This window comes from Hyla sarda, chromosome 9 (genome assembly GCF_029499605.1).
Source record: "Hyla sarda isolate aHylSar1 chromosome 9, aHylSar1.hap1, whole genome shotgun sequence".
Taxonomy (NCBI): Eukaryota; Metazoa; Chordata; class Amphibia; order Anura; family Hylidae; genus Hyla; species Hyla sarda.
In genome coordinates, this window is record NC_079197.1 from 78,263,944 (window position 1) to 78,286,258 (window position 22,315).

Here is a 22,315-nt window from a genome sequence, read left to right on the forward strand (position 1 = left end):
AAGCGAGGTGATTGGTGGAGGTCCCAGCATTCAGACCCCACCAGAAAAAATGGACTGCTTATTCTTAAATGTCAGGGTGTATTTTTGGTCCCAGTCCAAACCCCCATAAAAAAGTAGCAAATTTAAGCCAGGTCAGACCTGGCTTACAAAACGTGCTGTAGCATTTAAAAAAAAGGTGCACAAAAAGTCGCAAACTGCAACTTTTTGTACAACTTTTTGTGAAGATCCGCACCCCGGCCATCTGCCCGCATCTACCTCCCACTGGCTAGCTGGTAGAACTACAACTCCTAGCATGTCCTCACTGTAAGAGCATGCTGGGAGTTTAGTCTTACAACAGCTAGCTGGCAGGTGGGAGATGCGGGTGGGGGCGTGGCTTTGTTTTTCTACTTGAGGATTGGGGGGGGGGGCTGACCTCAGTGTACAGAGTCCTGCTTGTCCTCAGTGTACAGAGCCTCGGTTGTCCTCAGTGTACAGAGCCCTGCTTGTCCTCAGTGTACAGAGCCCTGCTTGTCCTCAGTGTACAGAGCCTTGTTTGTCCTCAGTCTACAGAGCCCTGCTTGTCCTCAGTCTACAGAGCCCTGCTTGTCCTCAGTCTACAGAGCCCTGCTTGTCCTCAGTCTACAGAGCCCTGCTTGTCCTCAGTCTACAGAGCCCTGCTTGTCCTCAGTCTACAGAGCCCCGCTTGTCCTCAGTCTACAGAGCCCCGCTTGTCCTCAGTCTACAGAGCCCCGCTTGTCCTCAGTGTACAGAAGACTGCTTGTCTTCTACAGTGACTGCACCTAATGTGGGGAACTATACTGCACCTAATGTGGCGGAACTATACTGCACCTAATATGGGGACTGTACTGAACCTAATGTGGGGGGGGGGGCTGTACTGCACCTAATGTGGGGGGAACTGTACTGCACCTAATGTGGGGGAACTATACTGCACCTAATGTGGGGGAACTATACTGCACCTAATGTGGGGAAACTGTACTGCACCTAATGTGGGGAAAGTGTACTGCACCTAACGTGGGGAGCTATACTGCACCTAATGTGGGTGAACTATACTGCACCTAATGTGGGGGGAACTATACTGCACCTAATGTGGGGGGGAACTATACTGCACCTAATGTGGGGGGAACTAATATGCTTTAAAATACATGATTTTACCTTTTATGAACAAGAAAATGACGACGTGCTGGTATAATGACGCAACACTATGGGGCTGGTATGTAATATTTTCCAGGGCTGGTTTTCCCACCCAGTCCGGCCCTGGTGTTAAGGCAGCTCTGTGGGATGCCAGAAACTGTTTACTATTTAAGCACAAGATTTTATCTGTGAATGATGCTTTATCTATTTGTATTAGTAATATGTACCAGTACCTTTTATTGGACAGGAAATACTATCCTTTATGAGCTAGAAAATGATATTTTAATGAATGGAACGCCATTTTGTAAAGCAACCAAATGAACATTTTAAGTGTAATATGAGTGTATTTATGTAAACATTTACTACTATTTATGTGACTTTTATTATGAAAAATGTGTTTTTATTGTAAAAACAATGTCTTTTACGATCATATGCACTTTGTTAATTTTATGAATTTTTAAATAAAGATACCCCTCAGGGGTAGCCAAATAAAAAAAAAAAAAAGGGGGCTTGCGATAGACCACATCCTCGTGCACAGTGTTTTGTGTGAATACTTGCACTTGGGTGACTTAACCCCTTAAGGACCGGGGTTTTTTCCGTTTTTGCATTTTCGTTTTTTGCTCCTTGCCTTTAAAAAATCATAACTCTTTCAATTTTGCAAATAAAAATCCATATGATGGCTTATTTTTTGCGCCACCAATTCTACTTTGTAATGACGTCAGTCATTTTGCCCCAAAATCTACGGTGAAATGGGAAAAAAAATCATTGTGCGACAAAATTGAAAAAAAAAACGCTGTTTTGTAACTTTTGGGGGCTTCCGTTTCTACGTAGAACATTTTTCGGTAAAAATGATACCTGATATTTATTCTGTAGGTCCATACGATTAAAATGATCCCCTACTTATATAGGTTTGATTTTGTCGGACTTCTGGTAAAAATCATAACTACATGCAGGAAAATTAATACGTTTAAAATTGTCATCTTCTGACCCCTATAACTTTTTTATTTTTCCGTGTATGGGGCGGTATGAGGGCTCATTTTTTGCGCCGTGATCTGAAGTTTTTAACGGTACAATTTTTGCATTGATAGGACTTATTGATCGCTTTTTATTCATTTTTAAATGATATAAAAAGTGACCAAAAATGCATTATTTTGGAATTTGGAATTTTTTTGCGCGCACGCCATTGACCGAGTGGTTTAATTAATGATATATTTTTATAATTCGGACATTTCCGCATGCGGTGATACCATATATGTTTATTTTTATTTACAATGTGTTTTTTTTTTTTTTTATTGGAAAAGGGGGGTGATTCAAATTTTTAATAGGGGAGGGGTTAAATGATCTTTAGTCACTTTTTTTTCACTTTTTTTTTTGCAGTGTTATAGGTCCCAATGGGACCTATAACACTGCACACACTGATCTCCATCATTGATCACTGGTTTCTCATAAGAAACCAGTGATCAACGATTCTGCCGCATGACTGCTCATGCCTGGATCTCAGGCACTGAGCAGTCATTCGGCAATCGGACAGCGAGGAGGCAGGAAGGGGCCCTCCCGCTGTCCTGTCAGCTGTTCGGGATGCCGCGATTAGCCGCGGCTATCCCGAACAGCCCGACTGAGCTAGCCGTCAACTTTCACTTTTAGCCGGCTCAGCTCTGAGCGCGCGGCTAAAGGGTTAATAGCGCGCTGCGTCCCGGCTTCACTATGACGCCGGGCCCACCGTGATATGACGCGGGGTTACTGTGTAACCCCACGTTATATCAGGAGAGCAGGACCAAGGGCGTACCTGTACGCCCTTGGTCCTTAAGGGGTTAAATGGGTACTCTCATTAAAAAAAAAAAATTTATTAAAAAGATTTTGCTAAATAAAAAATGTTTCTAATATATTTTCATTAAAAAAAAAATGTTTTACATGTATATTTTCACTTTGAAAACCTGGCCACTAGGTGTCACCCTAAGTGGCTCAGGTTGAGTTTTCCTTGCTGAATTTCAGCATGCATGGACCAACGCTGGCCGGGCATGCCCCAGCGTGATCCGGAATGCGCGCTCACAGCTTCCTATACAGCAGATAGAGAGCTCAGCGCGAAATTGAAATATCCCCGAACGCCCGCCCCCCCCCCCCACCTTACAGCTCCCGCGCATGCGAGCAGCAGGGTATCTTGGATACACAGCAGAGAGCGGAGGACAGCACACGTGGGAGAAGTTTACAGCAGTGGGGGAGCTTCATATTCAGGTAATGGAGTAAATGTATTTTGGTGTATATATGTATGTATGGATGCATATATGTATGTATGGGTATATATGTATGTATGAGTGTATATATGTATGTATGGGTATATATGTATGTATGGGTGTATATATGTATGTATGGGTATATATATGGGTGTATATATGTATGTATGGTGTGACGATCCGTCTTGGGGATTAGCTCTGGGATCGTCCTGGACCACGCCACAGGATGCGTTTCTTCTCAATAAACCAGCAAACAAACGCTTATAATGCAAATCTGGCACCTTGCCAGTTTTATTAGACAGGTTGCAGGTAAAGAAATAAACAAAAAGCAGTAACAAAACAAAATCCTAGACCGTCTGGTCACTGACTAAACAGATCAGCTTGTCCTGACTAACAACCGCTGAGCTTCCCTCAGCCGGTTAAACATATGTCCCCTGCAACCTTCTACTCACAATTCATGTCACTTTCTTTGAGCCACTCATAGCTCGGGCTGTGTACTCCTCAGCAGGCTCTGTCTCTTCCCTACAGCCCACATGCTGTCTCCTAGGAAGAGCCCACATTAGACTTAGTCTCCATCTCATATACACCTCCCTTCCCTCCTGCCTCATTACTTAAGAAGCAGGTGAGAGCTTCTGCAGGGTGAGCCAAGGAAATACACCCTTTCCTTGCCACACTGCCACATATCCCCCCCCCCCTTTGCTCAGACCACCGGGAAGGAGCACATGTATTTGAAAGGCAGAAACCATCTGCCTTTCCTTTCTCTTGGACAACTTTTGTCCCACAGTCTCTGAAGTCCTTGACTTTTTTCTTCCGGACTTTTACCAGCCACCAATTGCAAGTCTCTCGGTCACACCTCTCCAGTACCAGGTTCTTCACCCTAGTGTGGGCAGGGTTCTTGAAATTAAGGAGTGAGAGGACAGATGCTTCTAACCTTTGTCTTCTTGCTTGCCGGACCTCTGCCTCTGCTTCAGAGAATCTTTCGGCCTCAGTGGCTTCACCAACCACTGTCTTGTTCTCTGTACCGTCAGAGGACCTCTGACACGGGTCCATCTCAGTTTCAACTTTAGAGGACTTCATTCCGCCATATCCTGGTCTCTGCTCTCTTTTAGGACTTCCTGGTCCTCTTCCTTTTTCTCGCATTTTCGCAGCTTACACTGGAGCTTAGCGGACTTCATCCTCTCACTGTCAAGTAACTCTGTCAAGTCTCTGACAGTATCTTCCGAAGACAGCAATTGTTTCCTCAATTGTTCATTGACCGCCAGCACAGCCACCTGCTCGTAGAGTTGAGCTCCCAGCAAAACCAAGGCAGCTACGTGGGACCTTCTGCGCGTTTCGTTCTGCGCTTCCAGGCTCTCTTTTAAGATCTTCATGTCATCTTCCAGCTTTATATATTTCAGCTGCTCACTCTTGAGCTTTGTGGAGATAATCTTCTCACTGTCCAGCAACTGTTTCTTGGACTTCACTAACTCATTGATAGATTTTCCACTCTCACCAATCTGTTCAGATAAATCTGAGATCTCCTGTTGCAAGTTCTTGTTTTCATGGTTCAGAGTCTCAACTTGTTCCAGGGCTTCCTCATACTGCTCACGGAGCAAGTCATTGTCATGACGAGCAGATTGAAGAGCATGTGCAAGGGCACTCTTTGCTTTGACTTCCTCCTCCAGTTGTCTCTTAGCTTTAGAGACACTCTCCAGATTGCTGGCAAGATCATGAACTTCCATCTTCATTTCATTCTTCTCTTTTTCTATTTTTTCCATGGCTACCAGGCTAGCCTTGTGATCACTCTGCAGAGCCTGATATGCACCATGTAGAAGACTCACTTCTTCGTCCTGGAAGGACATCCGCTTGGCCAGACTCTGCACTTCACTCTCCTTGCTGGTCACAAGACCCTGGGAGCGGGACAGTTCATCCTGCAGAGCCACAAACTCCCTTCTGTGATGCTCCATGACTTTTTCCAGCTGAAGCCTCGCTTCTTGCTCTTTCTTGAAGTCAGCAAGTGATTTGTCCTTCTCCTCTGTCAAGCGATGTACCTCTTTTTCTTTCTCCAACAACTTCACATAAGCCATCTACAGGGATTCTTCCAGATTCTGGATCTGCTCCAGTTTTTTTCCAAGGCCAGCTCATCTTTTCCGAGACCTTTTACTGACAGCGGTCTCCTCACTCTCGCTGTTAGACCTTGAGACATCCCCTGGTCCTCTGTCAGACACTCGACCCAGCTCTTCTCCATCTCTAGATGAAGTCTCCCCCTTTTTCGGGGTTGCGGCCACTTGTGCCTCATTATTATCATCCACAACAGGTGCCACTGACACGTGGCACTCTTCCTCTCCCACCACGTTGGCAACTCTGGAGACTCTCGCTAAACACTCCTGTCGGACCGGCAATCCCTTGGCGGTAAGTTTGTTGCCCCTAGTAACAACTTCAATGGCTCTTGGCACCAGCGAGTCAGGGAGATTCCTGATCAGTTCCTCTGAACTGTCTCTCGGCTTCTTGGCAGACTTTTCTTTTGTCTTGTCACAGTCTCCTTCACTTAGGACTCCGTCTGTGACCGTAAGTGCAGCCCCCAGCTCCACTGGTACTCTCTTCCGGAGTTTTGGTTTTTCCGCAGCTTCTATTCCAGTCACCACTTCAACTTGACTCGTGGACTGTTCTTCAGCTCCCCTAGTGGTCTGGCACACTCCCACCTGAGATATACCTAGGGTCTGCTGACATTCCCCGTCCTCAGCTTCTGCGGAGTTACTGTCCCCTGCTATGTGGTGAAAACCAAGTGTGGTGAGCCTATCAGGTGTTCCTGCTCTAGTTACCTGACTATCTTCCCACAACCGCTGAAAAAACGGAAAATCCTTCCCCAGCACTACTTCATACTCTAAGGTAGGCTCTATTGCAACCTTGTGACTTATGGTACCACAGGGAGTAGAAATACACACATTAACTGTTTTATAGCCCCAAATACTGGCTTGTATAGACACTATAGCGGGGTCTGGCTTTCTGCAGCTGGTCTTTACCAGACTTATTACACATTTTGGATCTAACAAAACAGTCATCTTTTTACCTTCTATTTCCAGCTCACACAGGTTTTCTTTTGTCCTGCAAGAGGTGGGAATAGAACTCTTTACATCAGAACACATTAACATAAGTGTTTCAAGAAAAACATTTTCAGCCTGCATGGGTTCACAATATACAGCACCATTCACACAGTCCAGTAGAGACCTCCCAGTCCTCACTCCTTCCGGAACCTTTGTGTGCGAACTCTCAGGTGCACTCTCGGCATCCCACAGCTGCCAGAAATACGGAAAGTCTCTGTCCAGTACAATTTTCCACTGTAAGTTCCGCACATACCTCCATCATATGGCTTACTGTCCCAAAACATGTATCAAAGGTAATTTGAACAGTCTTACCGAGCTCCGGGCGGGACTTCACAAATGGAATTATTTCTGGCATAATCCGAGATACAGTCTGGCAACAATCCAAGTCCACCCACAGTGGGATTCCGCCCACCGACAACTCACAGGACCTCGGCTTCGTCTTGGCGACCACCGGTTGTGGCCCACGTCGGATGCTCCCAGCAACAGCCTTTCGAGGTTGTCCCATTTTCTTGAAAAAAAATCTCGATCCGTTGCCCCTAGCAACGCTCCTCCACAGACACCAAACTGGGCTTGAACTCCTCTGCTGGGCTCCTCCGACTTGCAATCTTGCAGGGGGTTGCTCCTAGCAACAGCTCCTCTCCAACTCACTTGTTGGTTGCCCTTGGCAATGGGTTGCCCTTAGCAACGGCGTACCCGCATCCTCCACCAAAATGTGACGATCCGTCTTGGGGATTAGCTCTGGGATCGTCCTGGACCACGCCACAGGATGCGTTTCTTCTCAATAAACCAGCAAACAAACGCTTATAATGCAAATCTGGCACCTTGCCAGTTTTATTAGACAGGTTGCAGGGAAAGAAATAAACAAAAAGCAGGAACAAAACAAAATCCTAGACCGTCTGGTCACTGACTGAACAGATCAGCTTGTCCTGACTAACAACCGCTGAGCTTCCCTCAGCCGGTTAAACATATGTCCCCTGCAACCTTCTACTCACAATTCATGTCACTTTCTTTGAGCCACTCATAGCTTGGGCTGTGTACTCCTCAGCAGGCTCTGTCTCTTCCCTACAGCCCACATGCTGTCTCCTAGGAAGAGCCCACATTAGACTGAGTCTCCATCTCATATACACCTCCCTTCCCTCCTGCCTCATTACTTAAGAAGCAGGTGAGAGCTTCTGCAGGGTGAGCCAAGGAAATACACCCTTTCCTTGCCACACTGCCACAATGGGTGTATATATATATTTATGTGTGTGTGTATATATGTATGGGTGTATATATGAATGGGTGTATATATGTATGTATGGGTGTATATATGTATATATGTATGGGTATATATGTATGGGTATACAGTATATGTATGGGTATATATGTATAGGTATATATGCATGGGTATATATGTATATGTGTATGGGTATATATGTATATGTGTATGGGTATATATGTATATGTGTATGGGTGTGTACGGGTATATATGTATATGTGTATGGGTGTATATGGGTATGGGTGTATGGGTATATATGTGTTTGGGTATATATGTGTATGGGTATATATGTGTATATGTGTATGGGTATATATGTATATATGTATGGGTGTATATATATGTATGGGTGTATATATGTATGTATGGGTGTATATATGTATGTATGGGTGTGTATATATATATATATATATGCGTGTAATTATGTATGGGTATACAGTATATGTATGGGTGTAGATATGTATGGGTATACAGTATATGTATGGGTATATATGTATAGGTGTATGGGTATATATGCATGGGTATATATGTATATGTGTATGGGTATATATGTGTATGGGTATATATGTGTATATGTGTATGGGTATATATATGTATGAGTGTGTATGGGTGTATATATGTATGTATGGGTGTATATTTATATATATATATATATATATATATATATATACTCCCATACATACATATATACACCCATACATACATATACACCCATACATACATATACACCCATTTATATATACCCATACATATATACATATATACCCATACATATACTGTATACCCATACATATATACCCATACATACCTACAGCTATACATATACTGTATACCCATACATAATTACACCAATACATATTAATATATATATATATATATATATATATATAGATATATATATATATATATATTAATATGTATGGGTGTAATTATGTATGGGTATACAGTATATGTATGGGTGTAGGTATGTATGGGTATATATGTATGGGTATACAGTTTATGTATGGGTATAGATGTATGTGTATATGTATGGGTATATATGTATATGGGTATGGGTATATTTGTAAATGTTTATGGGTGTATATGTATATGTGTATGGGTATATATGTATATGTATTTGGGTACATATGTGTATGGGTATATATGTGTATGTGTATGGGTATATATGTATATGTATGGGGGCGTGGCCTAGCGCTGAGAGAGAATAGTCGCATGTTGTGTTAGCTCCTCTATGGTTTCTCACATAAAGCAACAAAAAGCTACTTCTCCGGGATAATTTTGGGTCCAAACCTCTCACAATCCTTTGGGACATCAGTGAGAAGCTCTCCAGTAAATTTGTTTTGATTTACCAGACTTATTGTGGATAAAAAGTTTTGGCCTAGCAGACTCCATACCTCCTGCCTGTGAGGAAAAGTCCTGTCATCCAACTACAGAGGGGAATCACCTGACAGGACACTACAGAGCGGAGCCTCCATCTTTCCTCACAAGACTCTACAGAGCGGAGCCTCCATCTTCCCTCACAAGACACTACAGAGCGGAGCCTCCATCTTCTTTCACAAGACACGTCTCCATCTCATCCCTGCTGAGATTCTGGTGAGTCCTGCTCTATACAAGCTGACAGAAAACACTGATAACAGTCCTGTGCTCAGCCCCGCCGCCATCTTCCCTCCCCTGTCATCACCTCAGAGCTCCTGAGGAGAATACAGCCTGAACATTAGTGTTGCTCGCGAATATTCGGAATACGAATTTTATTCGCGAATATCGCATATTCGCGAATATTCGCGAATATAGCACTATATATTCGTAATTACGAATATTCCTTTTTTTTTTTTTTTTCACAGTACACATCACAGTGATCACCCCTTTCTTCTTCCAGCTTGTGTGGTGTAAAGTAGGCTCAAATACTACTGTGTGAGACTGGCGAGCGAATTTTCGCATATGCGAAAATTACCATAAGCGAAAATTTACATATGTTAATTTTCGCATATGCGAATTTTCGCTTATGGTAATTTTTCCTATGCTAATTTTCGCACATGCTAATTTTCGCGTATGCGAAAATAAAACGCGACTATTATGAATATGCGAATTTAGCGAATATATGACGAATATTCGTCCATATATTCGCGAAATATCGCGAATTCGAATATGACATATGCCGCTCAATACTACTGAACAGCTGAGAGCAGAGTATATACTGCTGTATACAGTGCCCTAAGACTACAGATATACAAATAATTAAAGAGTACAATACAGAGTACTGAGTACAATACAGAGTACAGAGCTCCTGAGGAGAATACAGCCTGAACAGCTGAGAGCAGAGTATATACTACTGTATACAGCGCCCTAAGACTACAGATATACAAATAACTAAAGAGTACAATACAGAGTACAGAGCTCCTGAGGAGAATACAGCCTGAACAGCTGAGAGCAGAGTATATAACTGCTGTATACAGTGCCCTAACACCACAAGACATATAACTAAAGAGTACAATACAGAGTATATAACTGCTGTATACAGTGCCCTAAGACTACAGATATACAAATAAAGAGTACAATACAGAGTACTGAATACAATACAGAGTACAGTACAGAGTACAGAGTACAATACAGAGTACTGAGTACAATACAGAGTACAATACAGACATAACTGTCCCAGGAATGCAGACTATATATACAGTGTACTGACCTACCTGCCAGCACTACACAGCTCCTCTCTATATCTCTGTGCTCATTATAAAGCTCATACACTTGTTCCTCAGCAATAACCTGAAGAGATCACACAGGAGGAAAGTCCTCACTGTCTCTTTCCTTCATATAAAGTGCAATTACCCCTGAAGTGCCACAACTTCACTGCGCCCTCTAGTGGACAGTCTTTATATCTCATCTTACTTACACCAAAATGGCCTCCAATCCTCAAAATAAATGGAAAACCTCCAACAATCCTTCTATTAAAAAAACATCTGAGAACAAAGAACAAAAAACTCACCATGTACGCCGTACTGAAATGGAACTATTGCAATCTGATATATTGGGAACCTCCCATGGTTCTCAAAAAGAACAAGGTAACAGAATTCGGAACAAATCACCTAAAAAAAGTGTCACACCAAGTGATGCACTACCTCAAAGATCTACTTACGTCAAACGGAAAGAAAGAGATCCAGTTACACCAAATACAACTGGCAATAAATCAGCTACGGCGAGCCCAGAAACACACAAAGGGAGATGGGACGACGGAAACAACCATTCTACTCCATCTGATATGGAGGATGACTCTGACGACCCCATTACACAAATTCAAGCATCTAAAACCTCACCTGCATCAGAAGAATTAATGAAAGAGATGATGCTGTCCCTCAGAAAATCTATAAAAAAAGATCTCAATGACGCCATCACAAAAATCTCTGACAGATTGGACACTTTAGAAGAAAGAGTGACTGAAATAGATGAGAGAATTGAAGAAGTTGCATTCAATCACAACGGCCTCACTGACAAAGTCATTTCTCTTCAAGAGGAAATCTCTGCCATGAAAATCAAAATGGCAGACATGGAGGATAGAGGGAGGAGAAATAATGTCAAAATCAGAGGTGTACCCGAAACTGTTAAGGATGCGGACCTGAAAAAATATGTCCAACACCTCATAGCAACACTGATTCCTACAGTGGACACCATAGAACTGACTGTGGACAGAGCTCAAAGGTTATATAAACCAAAACATCTACCGGAAGAGATACCACGAGACGTCATCACCAGGATCCATTACTTCCATGTCAAAGAACAACTGCTCGCTGAATGCAGGAAACTACAAAAAAACACCAGAACCATTCCAGCACCTGTCTCTATACACCGACCTCTCCCAATTCCCTCATACCCTACAAGTGGGGGTTCCCAACTAAAATCCTACTGACCAGAAATGGGAAAACCTATTATATTGCCTCAGTGGAGAAAGGCAAAGAGCTCCTTCAGAAATGAGACATTCAAATTGACAATGCTCCAAAGGATGATCAGCGAAGATTCTCAAAGCTCAATACGGATTGGTCCCGAGTACCCGGGAGCAACCCAACATGAGGAACTATATAATTGTTAAAGAACTTACCCTTTTTCCTGCAACTTCCCCAGTTGCGCAGATATTGAATCTGCACTTTCCCGACAACACTACTCCTAATTGTTGGTTATATTAATTGAAAATGTTATGTTTGTTTTGTTGTTTACACAGATTTCTTTGTGTTTCAGTATGAGACGATATTCCTCCCTCCGAATTACCGGGTGCAGAAGCTTCCCCCTCCCCATGAATAAGACCCTCCAAAGGGTTCAGGTAAACACTACTCACTCACATCATTCCACTACTGATCCACCATGACAGTCCAATTTATGAGTTTAAATGTGAAAGGACTTAACAGCCCTTTCAAACGTTCCTTAATTTGGACAGAGGCGAGGAAAAATAAGGTTGACATCTTGTGTTTACAAGAAACACATTTTAAGGAGGGCGATCATCCTAATTTTTTAAACAAAAATTTCTCTAACATATTTTTGGCCAACTCAAAAAAGAAGTCAGCCGGAGTAGCAATAGCGGTTAGAAACTTTGTCGCCTTCAACCTAATAGAAATACTAAGGGATATCAATGGGAGATATCTGATTATTGTATGTGAGATTAATAATCAGTTGTTCACCATAGTAAACGCATACGGCCCAAACAGCTCAAAAGTTAATTTCCTTAACAAATTGATCAAAAAAATAAACCGTATAGCTGAGGGGAAGCTAATAGTTGTGATCGCTCAGAGGATACCGCCTCACAGAGCTCCACTCCACCTACTCAACTAAAACAATGGTTTGCCCAACACGAATTCCTGGATATATGGAGGTGCGCTCACGCCAACGAAAGAGACTATACATTTTACTCAGCTGCACATAAAATCTATACTAGAATAGATTATTTTCTGTTGAAAAAAGACGCTTTGAATTATGTCAAAGACTGCTCAATATCTCAAATCACTTGGTCTGACTACACCCCCATTTTTCTAAAAATTCATATTCCAAACCACCCTAGCAATACCTACATCTAGAAATGTAATGATTTTGTGTTGGGCAACCCACAAACTGTAAAGCTCATAAAGGAAAAATTTACAGAATTTATAGCCATAAATTCTCCTTCAACTGATGATCAATTCCTCTTGTGGAACTCAAGTAAGGCGTATATCAGGGGACTCATCATTCAGGCCACTTCAAAACAAAAAAGACTACATGAGGCTGAAATAAACCAAACTCTAACCAAATTATCCCAAATAGAAGCATCTCATAAATAGAACCCCTCCCATCAAGTAGAGACTGAACTTAGACAGATTAAACTACATCTACGCCAATTATTAGTTTCAAGATTCGATAAAAGAATGAGGAGACTTAAAATACTCTATTATAATGATTTCAATAAATCATCAAAATTAATGGCAAACAGAATAAATAAAATGCAAATTAAAACTAGATTAAGTCACCTAGAAAATCCCTCCACAAAAAACAAAATTTATCACCCCCAAGAAATTGCTGATGAATTCAGTAAATATTATTATGATTTATATAATCTGAATAAAGACCCCAATACTCATCAGCCAGACCTAGAAGAAATTAACAGCTTCCTAGACCGATGTGATCTCCCTCAAATTCCTGACAAATTCCATAGCTTCTTATCACGGCCGTTCTCCTCAGAAGAAATTCATACAGGAATCGGACAAGCCAAACTCCATAAATCCCCTGGCCCGGACGGTTATTCTACTTTCTATTATAAAACCTTTGCAGATACCCTGGTGCCTCTATTGGAAAAGGTTTTTAATGAGACTATGAGGTCTGGTAAGTTTCCGATAGAGATGCTGTCAGCGCATGTTGTCACATTACCCAAACCTGGTAAAAGCCCCACCTGGCCCTCAGCCCTACGACCAATATCATTATTAAATGAAGATATCAAAACTGTATGCAAGGCTTATAGCCAACCGTTTTCATCATTGGTGAGGACCAGGTTGGGTTTACTAAAGGCCGTCAAACCTATGATGGCACCAGACGAGTAATAGACCTAGTGGCTCTAGCAGATCATAAACGGACGCCTTCTCTGCTCTTGTCACTAAATGCAGAGAAGGAGTTTTCTCTTTAGTGATGGAGCCCTTCGCCTCTCTAATTCGCAAATCCCCCAGCATTAAAGGAATTGATCATTCAATCAGTGAAAATAAAATCAGCCTCTACGCTGATGATGTCATTCTTCTTCTATCAGACCCACTCTCCTCACTCCTGACAACTCAAAAACTTCTGGATGACTTCGGTAAAGTCTCCTATTATAAATTAAATGAGAAGAAATGTTATTTATTGAGTATACATATGTCAAGGGAGGAGAAGGACATCATTGGTCAAAAATTTCCTTACAAATGGGCAGAAGAATCATTAACCTACTTAGGTATCCAAATCACTAATAATCCAAGAAATCTTATTAAAAGTAATTACCCCAACTTAATAACATCCCTGGGTAAAGAATTAGATGATATAAGTAAGAATGAGACAGGCTGGCTGAGTAAGTTGACTTTATATAAGATGTTTATCTTACCGAAAATCTTGTATAGGTTCAGAGCCCTACCTATCCCAACTCCCAAATATATATTCAATGCTCTGCAGAAACAACTCCTGAAATTTATATGGGGGTTCCCCTCCGAGAGTCGCACAAAAGATTTTTCTAGGCCCCATTAAAGATGGAGGATTTGGTTTGCCAAATATAGAGGCTTACTGGAAGTCCACCATATTATCCCAAACCAAAGCCTGGTTAATACCAGAACGTGGCAACATTGGTTGGCAACGTGTAGAGAAAGAGACGCTAAATGTAGACAATTGGTCAAATGTATTACTAGTCGCAGGAAAACTGCTTCCTATTAAAAGATTTACTGTTCTACCACCAGTCAAAGCAATGCTAAAACTGTGGGCAGATTACAGCAAGTCAGAGAGAAATCCCCATTCTGGTTCCCAATGTAATATTCCCCTCTCCTCCCTCGTCCTATACACCTCCTTGCAGGACGTCTCCACCTGGTCAGATAAGCAAATAAAATATGTCTCAAATCTTTTTGAAGGGGACCGTCTTCTTTCCTTCCATGAATTACAGCTCCGCTATGGCCCCCAGATATAGAGGAAGCTACATTCCTAATAATACAGAAATCCATTAAAAACTTATCCCATAAAGATGTCAACCTCCCCCAATTCCTAGCAGACACCCTACACAATCCGCACTCATACCTAGAGAAAGGTTTAGCGTGGTCCTATAAATTCTTTAATGAAAACGGATATAATGAGGCAAAATTCTCCCATCTAGGAAAGTGGGAGAACGATCTCAAATTAACGTTGAATTCCATGAGATGGGAGAAAGCGTTCTTCTTGGCTAAGAAGTCTACCCGATGTGCTTCCCACTGGGAATCGTATGCTAAAGTGTTAATGAGATGGCATTATACGCCGCTCCGTCTATCTACAATGTATCCTTTCGCTTCTATGGATTGCTGGAGGGACTGCGGTGGAATTGGATCCATCAAACATATTCTATGGAGCTGCCCAAAGCTCAAGCACTTTTGGTCAAATATAAATTCATTGATTAATGATTTATTGATCTCCCCGATCTCATTAACCCCTGAGTTGGAAAAAACAACGTAGTCTCAAGGTGATAACAGGTGCTCAACCCCAAGTGCAATTGTGCACTCATACAATGGGGTAGAGGACCCGCACCTATGGACAAAAGTGGGGTTTCAATCCTGTGGTAAATATATACAATGATATTAGCTAATCCTCAAAACTGATGTAAAAATGAGACATTAGCCAGTATATCCTTATATGAAGGACATACCTGAGCCCGCACACCACGCCAAGGTTTCTCATGTTATGCAGGACCTAACCACCAACCTTTTTTGCCTGGCCAGATGCATAGAACCAGGAACCAGATATACAGCAGCCTAAGGTCCAACTTGCAGACTGCTCCCCAGTCGCCTCCAGTGTGAACTCAGCACACATACAATGGGAGGGGGGAGACAGGCTACAAGCCCCACCCTTGCTGGTTTATATATAGCAGGCCTCACAGGTGAAACCCCCAATGCTACCCAATAAGATAAAAGGGTGCATTGGTATAAGCCTTAAAAGACGCTTGCCGGCTTATATTTGCATGGACATGGCTATAGCAGGAAACTCAACCCCAAGTGCAATTGTGCACCTTCGCTGGGGTGGAGGCCCTGCACTTGTCAACCGCTGCTAAGGGCGATGTCCCCAGCAAAAATTGCATACAATGGAGAATGCCTGCAGACGGTCACAAGTACCACAATCACATCCTGACACCTGATAAACGTGTATATAGATGCAAACAACATGACTGACTTTAAACAGAGAGACAAAACAACGTAGTCTCAAGGTGATAACAGATAACCCCTGAGTTGGCCCTGTTATTTATTGACATAGAGAATATTCCATTCCCCCAGCAAATCCCCATATGCCACATATTTCATGTATCCAGACTCCTCATTACGAGGCGCTGGAAAACTCCAAATATCCCAGACATCCAAGAAGTCATCGATAACGTCTCCACCAATGGGTCATATGAATGGGCTCTGGCAAATCAACAAGGGTGTGGGGAAAAGATGAGACACAAATGGAAATCCTGGTTTACAAAATTCCCTCAATCGGCCAATAACTTCTGTGATGGTTCCACGTAAATTCTGCTCTAAGCCTCAGCCGGACCAATATATAAGACCTGGATAATGGATCAGGGACAGTTACGTGTATTACATATGACATCACACATGACATCACTGCTGGACCAATATATAATACCTGGATAATGGATCAGGGACAGTTACGTGTATTACATATGACATCACACATGACATCACTGCTGGACCAAAATTTAATACCTGGATACTGGATCAGGGACAGTTACGTGTATTACATATGACATCACACACTGAGCTTAAATATAGCAAAACTGGAGATGGGGACGCACCTGGTGAATCCGGAATATTACTTCCCATTCATATCAATAATAATAGTGAGTATAATAATAGTAACAACTCTGATTTTGTGGCGTTTCCTATAATAGTTTATAATATAATTGTAGCACAAAATCTCCATATCTATTGTTTACTAGAACATGAAGGTCTCATACTGAACATTGTGTTCTTTGTTATTATACAGTTAGGTGGTATTGTTATTACCCCTTATTATACCCCATTATTTACACTGCTGACAAATCCTACATAACCCAGGATCTCACAGATCATCGTGTATATGGACATGTATACACCATTATATTCCCCCACCCACTGGACTCTTCTGGTTAGATCTTCCCTATTACCGTGTTCATATTGGAGATCAGTCCGGACCTTCCGCGACATCAGATCCACACGTCATTTATACTAAGTATTAGTGCGGTTATTGTGAGTCCATTATATGTCATGTCTGCAGCATTATTATCCCATTTATTGTCTTTTGTTTATCCTTTGTTACATTCTAAAATCCTTTAATAAAAACCAAGTTGAAACATATATGTATATGTGTATGGGTATATATGTATATGTATGTGTGTATGGGTGTATATGTATGTGTGTATGGGTGTATATGTATGTATGGGTGTATATATGTATGTATGGGTGTGTGTATATATATATATATTAATATGTATGGGTGTAATTATGTATGGGTATACAGTATATGTATGGGTGTAGGTATGTATGGGTATACAGTATATGTATGGGTATATATGTATGGATATATATGTATAGGTGTATGGGTGTATATTTATAGGTGTATGGGTGTATATGTATAGGTGTATGGGTGTATATGTGTATGGGTGTATATGTGCATGGGTGTGTATGTGTATGGGTGTATATGTATATGTGTATGTGTATGGGTGTATATGTGTATGGGTGTGTATGGGTGTATATGTGTATGGGTGTATATATGTATGGGTGTATATGTGTATGGGTGTATACATACATGTATGTATACATACATGTATACACCCATACATATATACACCCATACACATATAAATATATACCCATACACATATATACCGATACATATATACCCATACATATACCCATACACATATATACCCATACACATATATACACATATATACCCATACACATATATACCCATACACATATAAACCCATACACATATACATATATACCCATACACATATACACCCATACACATTTACATACACACATACACCCATACACATATACATATATACCCATACACATATACATATATACCCATACACATATACATATATACCCATGCATATATACCCATACATATATACCCATACACCTAAACATATATACCCATACATATACTGTATACCCATACATATATACCCATACATACTGTATACCAATACATATACTGTATACCCATACATAATTACACCCATACATATTTATATATATATATATATATATATATATATATATATATATATATATAATGTATGGGTATACAGTATATGTATGGGTATACAGTATATGTATGGTATATATGTATAGATGTATGGGTATATATGCATGGGTATATATGTATATGTGTATGGGTATATGTGTATGGGTATATATGTATATGTGTATGGGTGTATATGTATATGGGTATATATGTGTATGGGTATATATGTATATGTGTATGGGTATATATGTATGGGTATATATGTGTATGGGTATATATGTATATGTGTATGGGTGTATATGTGTATGGGTGTATATATGTATGTATGGGTGTGTGTATATATATATATATATATATATATATATATATATATAATATGTATGGGTGTAATTATGTATGGGTATACAGTATATGTATGGGTGTAGGTATGTATGGGTATATATGTATGGGTATACAGTATATGTATGGGTATATATGTATAGGTGTATGGGTGTATATGTATACATGTATGGGTGTATACGTATATGTGTATGGGTGTATATGTATGGGTGTATATGTATATGTGTATGGGTGTATATGTATATGTGTATGGGTGTATATGTATATGTGTATGGGTTTATATATGTATGTATGGGTGTGTGTGTGTATATATATATATATATATATATATATATATTAATATGTATGGGTGTAATTATGTATGGGTATACAGTATATGTACGGGTGTAGGTATGTATGGGTATATATGTATGGGTATTCAGTATATGTATGGGTATATATGTATAGGTTTATGGGTATATATGTAAATGTGTATGGGTGTATATGTGTATGGGTGTATGTGTATATGTGTATGGGTGTATATGTATATGGGTATGGGTGTATATGTATATGTGTATGGGTGTGTATGTATATGTGTATGGGTGTATATGTGTATGGGTGTATATGTATAGGTGTATGGGTGTATATGTGTATGGGTATATGTGTATATGTGTATATATGTATGTATGGGTGTATATATGTATTTATGGGTGTAATTATGTATGGGAATACAGTATATGTATGGGTATATATGTATAGGTGTATGGGTATATATGTGTATGGGTATGGGTTTATGTATGGGTGTGTATATATATATATATATATATATATATACATATATATATGTATGGGTGTAATTATGTATGGGTATACAGTAGGGATCCAGTATATCGGCGGCCGATACATATCGGCCGAAAATAGCTGTTTCGGGGAAATGCCGAAACAACAAAAAATGTGCCGATAATGACCCACCTCCCCTGCCCGCCCACAGCACAAGTTGCAAACAGGCACTCGTGGGCGGTGCGCAACATCTGGGGGGGGGGGGCGCGCTCTCCGGGATAGGAATACTTCTTTTTATGTGCCCGGGCCGGCTCCCGTGTGTGGCTGCAGGTGGGGGCCGGCCAGCGCATATAAAACCTAATACTGTATACTAAAAACCAGGGGGCCTCCAGCTGTTGTGAAACTACAACTCCCAGCATGCCCGGACCGGCAAATCTTTTCGGGACATAAGGATGTCCGCCGGTCACTCACCATTCCCCGGCGTCCTCCTGCGATCCTCCTTCGGTCCCTCGCTTCTCCGCCTCTATGGTCGTACGCACGGGACGTCACTGACGTCCCGTGCGTACAACCAAAGAGAAGCAGGAGGACCGCAGGATCGTCGCAGGATAATGCGCGCTGGCCGGGGCCTGGTAAGTGACCGCGTCATCTTCTTCAGTGTTCCGGTCACCGCTCCTCCGGTCCCGGCACCTACTGCTATGGTCCATAGGCCATAGCAGTAGATGTGGCCCCGGGCCAGAGGAGCGGTGACCGGATCACTGTGGGGGCAGCAGTACAGACATACAGCCTCCAGCCATACACTGTATATGGCTGGAAGCTGTATGTCTGTGGAGTGGGTGGAAGCTGCCTACTATTGTGGGGGAACTGCTGACCTAATGTGGGGGGGAGCTGCCTACAAATGTGAGGGGGAGCTGCCTACAAATGTGGGGGGAGCTGCCTAATATTGTGGGGGGGCAGCTGCCTACTATTGTGGGGAACCTGCCTACTATTGTTGGGGGGCAGCTGCCTACAAATGTGGGGGGAGCTGCCTAATATTGTTGGGGGGGAGCTGCCTACAAATGTGGGGGGAGCTGCCTAATATTGTTGGGGGGAGCTGCCTAATATTGTTGGGGGGAGCTGCCTACAAATGTGGGGGGGAGCTGCCTAATATTGTGGGGGGAGCTGCCTAATATTGTGGGGGGAGCTGCCTAATATTGTTGGGGGGGGGTGTCTAATATTGTTGGGGGGGAGCTGCCTAATATTGTTGGGGGGGGAGCTGCCTAATATTGTTGGGGGGGGAGCTGCCTAATATTGGGGGGGGGAGCTGCCTACAAATGTGGGGGGAGCTGCCTACAAATGTGGGGGGAGCTGTCTAATATTGTTGTGGGGAGCTGTCTAATATTGTGGGGGAACTGCCTACTATTGTGGGGAACCTGCCTACTATTGTGGGGGAACTGCTGACCTAATGTGGGGGGGGGGCTGCCTACAAATGTGGGGGGAGCTGCCTAATATTGTTGGGGGGAGCTGCCTAATATTGTGGGGGAACTGCCTACTATTGTGGGGAACCTGCCTACTATTGTGGGGGGACTGCTGACCTAATGTGGGGGGGAGCTGCCTACAAATGGGGGGGGAGCTGCCTAATATTGTGGGGAACCTGCCTACTATTGTTGGGGGGCAGCTGCCTACAAATGTGGGGGGAGCTGCCTAATATTGTTGAGGGGGAGCTGCCTACAAATGTGGGGGGAGCTGCCTAATATTGTTGGAGGGAGCTGCCTAATATTGTTGGGGGGGAGCTGCCTACAAATGTGGGGGGGGAGCTGCCTAATATTGTGGGGGGGAGCTGCCTAATATTATGGGGGGAGCTGCCTAATATTGTTGGGGGGGGGGCTTTCTAATATTGTTGGGGGAGCTGCCTAATATTGTTGGGGGGGGGGAGCTGCCTAATATTGGGGGGGGGGGGGAGCTGCCTACAAATGTGGGGGGAGCTGCCTACAAATGTGGGGGGAGCTGCCTAATATTGTTGTGGGGAGCTGCCTAATATTGTGGGGGAACTGCCTACTATTGTGGGGAACCTGCCTACTATTGTGGGGGAACTGCTGACCTAATGTGGGGGGGAGCTGCCTACAAATGTGGGGGGAGCTGCCTAATATTGTTGGGGGATCTGCCTAATATTGTGGGGAAACTGCCTGCTATTGTGGGGAACCTGCCTACTATTGTGGGGGAAATGCTGACCTAATGTGGGGGAGCTGCCTACTATTGTGGGGGAAATGCTGACCTAATGTGGGGGAGCTGCCTACTATTGTTGGGGAGCTACCTACTATTGTGGGGGAGCTGCCTACTATTGTGGGGGAGCTGCCTATTAATGTGGGGGAACTCCTGACCTAATGTGGGGGAGCTGGCAATCTAATGTGGGGGAATCTAATCTAATGAGCGGAGTGCTGCATTCTACCAGAAGACGGGGAGAAGTCATTTTCGGTTTCGGTATCGGTTTCGGCCAGACATTTTTTTTTTTTCCGGTTTCGTTTCGGTTCTGAAATTTCCATTTCGGTGCACCTCTAGTATACAGTATATGTATGGGTATACATGTATAGGTATACAGTATATGTATGGGTATACATGTATGGGCATACAGTATATGTATGGGTATATATGTATAGGTGTATGGGTATATAGGTAAATATGTATATATGTATGGGTATATATGTATGGGTATATATGTATGGGTATATATGTGGGTATGGGTATATATGTGGGTATGGGTATATATGTGTGTGGGTATGGGTATATATGTGTGTAGGTATGTATGGGTATATATGTATATATATATATATATATATATATATATATATGGGTGGGTATGTATGTGTGGGTGTATATATATATATATATATATATATATATATATATATATATATATGGGTGTAATTATGTATGGGTATACAGTATATGTATGGGTATACATGTATGGGTATACAGTATATGTATGGGTATATATGTATAGGTGTATGGGTATATAGGTATATATGTATGGGTATATATGTGGGTATGGGTATATATGTGTATGGGTATATATGTGTATGGGTATACAGTATATG

General features: G+C 42.1%; 1 protein-coding gene across 1 annotated transcript in view; it reads right to left on the minus strand.

Annotated features, from left to right (window-relative positions):
• LOC130291473 (uncharacterized) overlaps positions 1-22,315 on the minus strand; it is a 77,592-nt gene that overhangs the window by 49,239 nt on the left and 6,038 nt on the right. The window lies entirely within an intron of this gene.